Genomic DNA, 9,257 nt, shown 5'->3' with positions numbered 1-9,257 from the left:
TGACCTTCCACTGCTCTGGTAGCCTCAACCACCTCCTCATGACGGACCTTCTTAGCCGCCTCCACCCTTGAGCTGCCGGTCGTGGCCTCCCGTTGTTGTTTAGAGAGGAGCAAACTACCTGGAGGTAGAACAGGCATCCCCATCCATCCAGCTATCATTCCCTGGACCTGTTCTAGGTGTTCACCCGCCCAGGCCAGCTCATCAGATTCTCTCTGCCCACTGGTAGGGTCCAATGAAGGACCAGGAGATGGAGCTTGAGCCTCAAACACCCTAAATTCACCTAAACCCACGTAAAGGTCCTTGGTGTCTTCGATAGGGACTTTCGAGAACCACTCTCCAATGGTCTGGTGACACTTCCGCCTTGAGGGGCGAGGAGCTACCCTTGGGCGGCTCTTATATTCCGCCAAGCAAGAACTCTGGAACCGGAATCCCTCGGGATTCGCACTGGCGCCCCGATACTAACGACAATATAGGAGTGTATGGTGAAGGTCGCGATCATTTGCAGGTAGTTCAAAATGCGTGTTGGTGTAGCCAACATGGGTTCAGAACCACCCCCGTGCACCATCTACTAACCCTCCTTCGTAATGCACGTAAGGGTTAATATTTCCTACGTACAGCTGGTCATACCTGAACTGATGGGCAAACCTGCAAGGAATGTAAGGCTCAAGAAACAGTGTGGTCACTCGCCGGATATTCACCAACCATCGAAAGGCACCACAGGAGAGGACGGTGTGGTCACTCGCCATTAATACGTCCCGAAGGGATTCGCCATACCCTCCGCCAATGAAGTAAGAGAAGAAACAGTGAAATTGTAGTGACTAAAGTAGAACAACATCTTCCTCATGTCAGGAATGTCTCTACACTTCCAGGAACATTTCTCTAGAAATTGTATGAACAGAACGAACCCTCCCCCCCCTCCTGGAGAGCTGCTGGAGTGCTCATCAAGCACTCGCAGTGGTAAACAAACCACGCTATCAAATAAGTGTATGGCAGCCCTATTCTGGGATTAGGAGTCTTAGCGACTTTGCCTTCCCCCTCGTCAGCGTGCAACACTCGACAAAATTGAACCGTCAACGTACGAAGTCCCCGATGGATGCAGGCCACCATCGCCGACACCAACGCATAAGGCTTCCTGAAGGCCAAATGAACCGCGAGGTAGACGACCTCCACCGGAAGCGCCTCGAAGGAATGAGTAGGAACCATGTACCTCTTCAACCATAGCATGAGGTACCTCGCAAACAGAGCCTTTCCAGATATAGGGAACCTAGCCTGATATTGGAACGAGTAGAAAGTCATTCCAAGTTTGAACCTACCCTCGTCATGCTCGAGGGTTTCGGTAGCTCCCCCTTCGGCCATCTGCCTCTCCACTTCGGCCTAGTCACACTCGCCCAGCGGCAGAGTAGGCCTTCCCTTAACATCATTTTATGAGAATAGGTAGTCAACCCAGTTCTTATGACTAATCCCCAGAGCCCTCTTCTTCTTGCCTTTATGGTCCACTACCCCTAGGGTGTTGAGGCATATGTGGTAGTGGCTGAGCAGCTCCCATAGAGTCTCCACTATCAGAGGGAATCGGGTCGAAACATGGTCAATCTCATCTTGACCCGGCACGTCCTCTTCGTAGGGAAAACTCCCCAAAGGCAACCCCGACATGTCATACATCTTATGAAGAGTTATGCCAAGCTCACTGTTGGGAGTGAAGAACGTACCGCTATCCAGATAATAAAGTTCTTGGATATTGTGGAACTGAGGAGCGTTGATCTTCAGACCATGTTAAGTGGCCCGGATAGCCACGTACAGCTCTGAACCCGCAAGGTTAGAATTCTCATCCAAGATGTACTTGGTGATCTTAGACTACCAAGTGCTGCTACCAGGCATCGAGTGAATCCACCCTGGAGCCCTAAAATCCTTCGGAGGAAATTGTCCCCCGGCCCGAAAGAAACGGTGATGAAAGGTCTCCGCCACCGTAGTCGTCTCCCCGACGGGCAACTCGTTGTACAGCAGGCCGGGACACAAAGCGATCACACGCTTGCAAGAACTGTCGACCCTGTACCTAGCTGTAGAGCCCATGAAGACCCCGCAAGTCACCCTATATTGGGTCGGAGTCAGATCCCAATTCATTATTCTCAGAACCGCAAGCGACCGCAACTCAACGATTGAAAACCCCCTCGGCATATTGGAAAGATAGTAGTGGACTCCACCCACGACACGAAGCCACATGCTCTCCCTAAGCAATAGAACTAAAGGGTCAATAGTGGCATCATCAAATAAGAACTGAGGCTTTTTCAGCTCTATCCTAGACTCATCCGTCAACACTGCGTCGGTAGTCAACTCACACAACGTCAAGTGGTGCCCGTCGCTTACTCTCTTGATCAATTCATCCAGCTTGTTGGCAACAAATGCGGGCACGGGATCAAGGAAAGGGAATCGGGGGGGCACTGTGTAACCCGTACCTCCGACAAGACCAATGGCTACGCCCTTCGGGAGGGGCTCGTCAGAAAAAGTGGCTACAAGGCAAAGCCGAAGAGTTAGAACAGAATCCACTCTCAGGGTCAGAAACTCTCTTAAGTCCCCCAAATAGGCGAATCTCGCTCGGCGAAACTAATTTCGCCTGGCAAGTGTTGAATTCACCTGACAAGGGGCAAATCCGCTTGACAAAAGCAGAACTCGCCTGTCAAGGCCAAATCCGCCTTCACCCGATGAAAGCCGATTTTGCCTGTCAAATCAGAAGTCGCCTTCACCCAATGAAAACAGAATCCGCCTAAAAAAGGCCAGTTTCATCCAAATCGGGAAAATTACCAAAATTGATAAAATCCACTGAAGAAGACGAGCAGTGCTCATCTTCCCGACCCACCGTCGGTCGTCAATACAAAGTCATTAGACTTACCCAAATGTGTCCCAGGAGCGCTAGCGGTCGTACCAGCGGTGACGCCACCAGGATAGCGACTGAGACCCTTTCCCTTCGAAACGCATTTCTTAGCTTTCGGCGCCATATTGAAAAGTCGGAGACGAAGCTGGAGTTCTTTCTCTCTAAAAAAATTTCGAGCAAGCAGAAATTCCTGAGCATAGTAGTCCTCACAAGAAGGGGACAAAGCCTATTTAAAGGCGAGACGCTTGTGGTTGAGAGGCGTGGCCACAATCAAAATCAACGGCCCAGATCGCTCTCAAGAAACGAGACGTTGGCGATTGAGAGATGTGGCCATGATCGAAATCGATGGTCCAGATCGCTCTTAACAGTTTGGTTTTCGGCGGTTACAGAGGAACCATCGAAACATGGAACGGGTCGAGCAAGTTGAACCCAGAACCCGAACCAAAATTCATGGCTGAATCTAACGACCGGATTCAGAAACTATGACCATGATTCGTCATCGAGCGAAGCGTACAGAAGCGACGTCGCTTTGTCAAATCGCATTTAATACGACCTGACGAGCCCACGCGGCCTTAGCTGGAAGGCACAAAGCTTCGCCGGCAAACACGTGGTTCGCCTCCCGCCAATTCGAACTCCGCCTGTGAGGATAGATTTCACCCACAGACACATGGCTCTCCCTCCACCATTTCAAATTTTGCCTGCGAAAACGAAACTCGCCTGCGAACATCTAGCTCGCTGTGTCAGTGAGAATGAGTCTCGCCTAAGCCGCTCGTTTGTTTGGCCTAGTTCACCTGTGAAGACAAATATCGAGTGGTCCAGCTCATCTGAAGTGTCAAGCTGTCAATGGAACGGTCTCACCTACACAGTCAGACCTACTAAATGATACAACCGATTGACACACCCTCCGGGCGCACCCGCAGGTAACGGTCGTTTTAGTTTAAGTCGTTATGATACAACCAAACTACGACCTAACGATTATAATTAACTCAAACCCACGTCTCAAACGGCTAAAGGGTCTTAGCATTAAGCCTAAGAGAAACTACTCGACAACTCATCATACTGAGGGGAATAGTATGGCTAGCCCGATTCAAACGGTAATCGGTAAAGGCAAGTCAAACCTGTTGATAGCTGGGGAGCATATGCGCATAACATTAAATAGCCAAAAGCATAATGATTCATTAATCAGAGTTGTGACAAGTCGTTCAAACAGAATGGCAACAAATCTTTTAAACAGAATTATAACGAAAACAACACGAAGAAACACGAGGAGATCCTAAGGACTAATCCCCCCGTCAGTCCTAGTCCATCTCGGTCAGAAAGGCGATTTCAGCTTTGATCTTGGCTATCCTCTTTGCCTGATCTGCTCAAACCTGGTCTTCTGCCTCCTTTCGAATCTTGGCCTTAAAAACAGCAGCAGCAACGGAGCCCTCTTGACGAAGTGCTTGGAGAGTCTGCATCTCCTTTTCAACAGCATCGTGAACAACCACACTTTTGAGCTGCAAGTCTCTCAAAGTCGCCTCTTCCTCCATCACCTGAGCCTTCATTCGAACGATGGTAGAGGTTGAAGCATCGATTTCTGCCTGCAGTAGGCGTTGATGATGGAGCAAATGCGAGATGAGGCTCCCTTGGTCCAACAGGTCCTTCTCTTAGGTCTCCCGCTCACATGCCCCTCTGGCACGGGCCTGAGCCACGAACTGCTCCATGTTCGGCTTCGAGTCGGTGTGTGGCAGAGTCTCCAGGCGTGTCAGGTACAGCTCACCAGGCGACGCGAAGCCTCGCGAGCCTCACTCAAGCACCTAAGATCGGCTATGCAGTTTATGAGGAAGGGTTTGAAGTCAACATAGGACCCCCAGCCAAGGCTAACAATAGAGACTGCCTGTTTCATAGCGTTCTCTAGTTGGCCGACAAGACCGTGCATGGATCTAGGACTCGGGGTGACAGACTCCTGACTAGCGGGGACCATGGCAATGGGTTGGATTAAGAGGATCGTCACTTCATCATCAAGAGAAGGTTGAGGGGCAGAAACATGAGTGGGTTCTTCCTCCTCGTCATCGGAGAGGACGATGGGCTCCGGCTGAGCAGTTCGAAGCATACTTTCTCATTCTCGAAGTCATCTCGAATCAGGGAAGACGAACTTTCTCTAAGAAAATTTGAGCAAAAGAGCGTCTGAACAAAGTAACCCCCCATGTAGGGGGTAAACGCTATACACACGGAATCTTAACGGTCGAGATTCACCGAGCTATCTGAAGTAAATAGCTTCGATTCTACGGTTCAAATCGGATGGCCACGAGCAAGGCGGCACTTTAGAATTCTGCATGAATGGCCAAGATCTAACACGATCCCCCATCGAATCAATGGTTAGGATCAAAAGCGCTATCGAGTCCGCACCTCGAAGTAGGAGTGTGAAGGCAAGACGTCATCTTAGCAGGCAAGCGTGGGGACCCACCCACAGACACGCGACCGGCCTTCATAAGTTTGAATTTCGCTCGAAGTGACCCAACTAGAATGGTAATCTAGCATGTGTTCACTCACACCGCTCAAGTTCGCCTGAAGGTCTCGACCCAGCCAAGGGAGTCAAATTCGCCTTAACTCATCAGGAACCTCTTTATTCAAAGTATTCCAGACCACACGTAAGTTGGTTTAGGTCTGAAAACTTTGAAGGGGGTCTTGTAGGCGGTAAAAATTATCTTTGTAGATAAGTCTAAAATCCGCCTGCGTATTCGAGTCGCCCACGCAACGTGAAAACTAGGCTCACCCGTGTGCTTGACTCGCCAGCACGAGCCAAGACCACGCAATCACCAAATTCGCCCACACAGCAGGCGATCCACCAGGTGATCAGAAATCGCCTGCACACTTGACTCGCCCGCACGAGTTAAGTTTACTCAAGAGCCGAACTCGCCTACATGCCCAGACGATCAGCTAGGCAATCAACATTCTAACCACAGACTCGCCAGGGTACTTGGCGACTGCAATATCACGTCTAGGGATGGGCCTTCCCATTTCCCACTTCTTGAAGGGAAGGAGCACAATACTCCGAGCCCATCAAGCAGCCGTCCACATTACGAATGACCAGTCAAATCCATGTAATCGCCAAACTCGCCTGCATGCTTGACTCACCCGCACGAGTCAAGATCATCCAAGTGACTGAAATCTGCCTGCTTACTCGACTCGCATGCACGAGTCAAGAGCCTCTCCTGGCTACAGGAAAGATGTTCGCAGTTAATTGATTAATTCAATCAGTTAGCTGGACCATTAGCTCTCAACTCTCGACGGAGTTGACAATAGGCTCTTTGCATGATCCTTGCACTGCAGCACCTTCTCCTAGCTTCGGACCCTGACCGTGACTGAACTCGGAGACTTGAACTTAACCAGCATGAGTTTCTACTGCGTACTGAAGCTTACCAGTAAGCTAGATCGAATCGTCCAAGAGAAGCAGACTCGGTGCGAGAAGCGAGCGAGGCGTCCTATCGCTACTAAAGTTCCCACGATAAATAAGGAGGGCCTTCCCTCCGCTTCTGTTATAATTTTAATTTATTAGTTTGTAATAAGCTATTCTTATCAATACAAACGAAATCCCCATTTTAGGAAATCAAAATTTACTCCTACAAAGTCAATTTTCAGATTCTGATAATAATTTTTACCCCCTTGATGTGTAGCAGTCTTAACAATCTCGACATCCTCATCAGAATCAATTTTCTTGCCTTCTCCATCGGACTCTTCGATTTTCTTCTTACCCTTTGAAGAAGATTCCTCCTTTTTGTCACTTCTATGGATGAGACCCACGAGTTGAGTGAGTGTCGCCCCGATCGTCTCGATCTGCTTCTCCATTGCATCAAGTCTTGCTGAATTGTCTCCTTCAGCCATCTTCTTCATCATTAATTTCTGGATTCCTTCCAATGAAATAAGGATCTCGACTAGCTTCTTGTATTACGATTGAGTCAGGACCATACATAGGATGCCCCCTTCACATGATCTGATCGCTTTGATACCAACTTGATACGAGTCACCGTGCGAGCACCTTTGATCGTGGAATTATTAAAGGTGGGTTGAGAAGAAAATAACAAGAACACAAGAATAATTCAGTGGTGGCGAAGAAAAATATCTTCTCTAGATTATGAGAATAAAATAACTTACAATCTCTTACAATCTTACTAGAATTAAAGAACAATCTCTCTCAATTCTCCAAATACAATCTAATCTCTCCTGATTGTTTTAAAATCCTAAAACAATTCCTTTTATATGTGGAACAACATGGATGACAAAGTGGTAAATAACCAAGCCCAAACTCCATAGGAATTCGTGCAAACAGAAACCCAAACGAACCAGGAAACCATCGATGAGTCGATTCATGTGCATGTATGAGTTGACTCATGTCATATGGGTCGACTCATGACAGTCATGAGTCGACTGGTCAAAAACTATGTCAACACCTGCTGGGTCTCGTGAGTCGACTCATGACAGTCATGAGTCTACTTATGACATATGGGTCGACTCATGACAGTCATGAGTCGACTGATCAGAAACATCTGACAAACGGTTGGGCTTCATGAGTCGACTCATGACAGGCATGAGTCGACTCAACCTGATGAGTCGACTCTTGTGCATGTATGAGTCAACTCACGAGCTGAAAACTGGACGCTTCGATTCTTCGATTCGCCGTCTTGTTCCACACTTCGACCTGCGTTCTACTGTATTGTTTTACACATCTATTCTCAAGTTACCATGAGAATCATCTATCCTCAAGCTCCCATGATGATCGCTAAGTTCCGAAGAGAAGATACATCTGTATCATCAGATTAATGAGATCAGTCACTAATTTGAGTGTCGGAGGGTACGCCAGAGGAAACAACCTCTGGGGTCTCTAACCTCTGGTATATGTGTATAATAGTAATGATCAGCCATCAAATGAGGTTAAGGGACCCTAAGATCATCCTTACCTCTCTCAAATCACACATCAACTTTCTGACATTAACATTTATGAATTTGTAAAAATTGCCCAAAATTTAACCCATAACATGAGAATACCTTTTTTATATTATCATTTCAAACTTGTTTAAAATTCATGAGCTATCCATAAACACTAATTTTGTATAAATTAACATTTTTATTGTCTTCTTGTACATATTTTATAATTTATTGCCTCTGATAGTATTTTTGTTGTGTATTTGTATAACTATAAATTCTGGCCTGGTCATTGACTCTGACCTTTAATTTGCTTTGGCTGAGAGGATTACACCAACCATAATCTGGTCAAGCAATATACAAATAGTTCACCTACCAGCTATTCGCTAGAAACGTTTGGACCAGGGCCTCTTAGTTTCGTTACAGCTAACCACATTAAACGTCACATGACTCACATTATGGTCAAATGAGCTTTCGTCTCCGATTAAGAAAATTTCTGAAAAGCTAAGCCAGTTGATGAAATTGTAGCTATCCCATGCGCACTTGAAAAAGGAGCACATTTCCGCAAATATTCAAATGGTCAGGGCTTTTTCATCCAAAAATTCCCTTTTCAAAAACGCCGAACACTTCCCTGTATCCAGACCTACCAAAAACCGTTCTTTTCAAATTACAATGTTATATTTTAACTAGGCACTATCATGCGTGGGTTAAGTTACTGAATCTTTTCTTATACCATTAGAAATCGTTGCCGGGTTTTTTTTTCTTTTTTGAGGAATGTTGCCGGGTTAGTTCTAATTAAATACTCCATTCTTTCTTCCACATTGCCTTTATTTTTGAACTGAAAAACAAGGTGAGGTATCCTGAGTTACTGAATCTTTTCTTATACCATTAGAAATCGTTGCCGGGTTTTTTTTTCTTTTTTGAGGAATGTTGCCGGGTTAGTTCTAATTAAATACTCCATTCTTTCTTCCACATTGCCTTTATTTTTGAACTGAAAAACAAGGTGAGGTATCCTGAACTTAAGTGGACGTCCACTAAGTTTCTTAGTCATTGATGATCACTTGATTGAGCTACATTATGGATGATCCGCTCCGTTGAACTTGATCTATATATTCTAAAATCCTAACACACCAATTTTGGGATGAATCCGTCGTGGTTTGACCTTTCATCCACTCGTATCAATTTTAACGGTTTTGAATGAATAGAACTTTTCACATGGCTCGACGGAGGGTCAAACCACGACGGATTCACCCCAAATTTGGTTTGTTGGGGTTTTAGAATATGTAGATCAAGTTCAACGGAGCGGATCATCCACAATGTAGCTCAATCAAGTGATTTTAGAGACGTCAAGGAGGAAATCCTCTCCTATGACAAGGATACCCATTAATCTCTCTCTCTCTCTCTCTCTCTCTATATATATATATATATATATATATATATATAGAGAGAGAGAGAGAGAGCAAAACTTGTGTCAACTTAAGTGGATAGC

This window comes from Asparagus officinalis, chromosome 2, assembly GCF_001876935.1.
Source record: "Asparagus officinalis chromosome 2, Aspof.V1, whole genome shotgun sequence".
Lineage (NCBI taxonomy): Eukaryota > Viridiplantae > Streptophyta > Magnoliopsida > Asparagales > Asparagaceae > Asparagus > Asparagus officinalis.
This window is presented reverse-complemented; position numbering follows the sequence as displayed.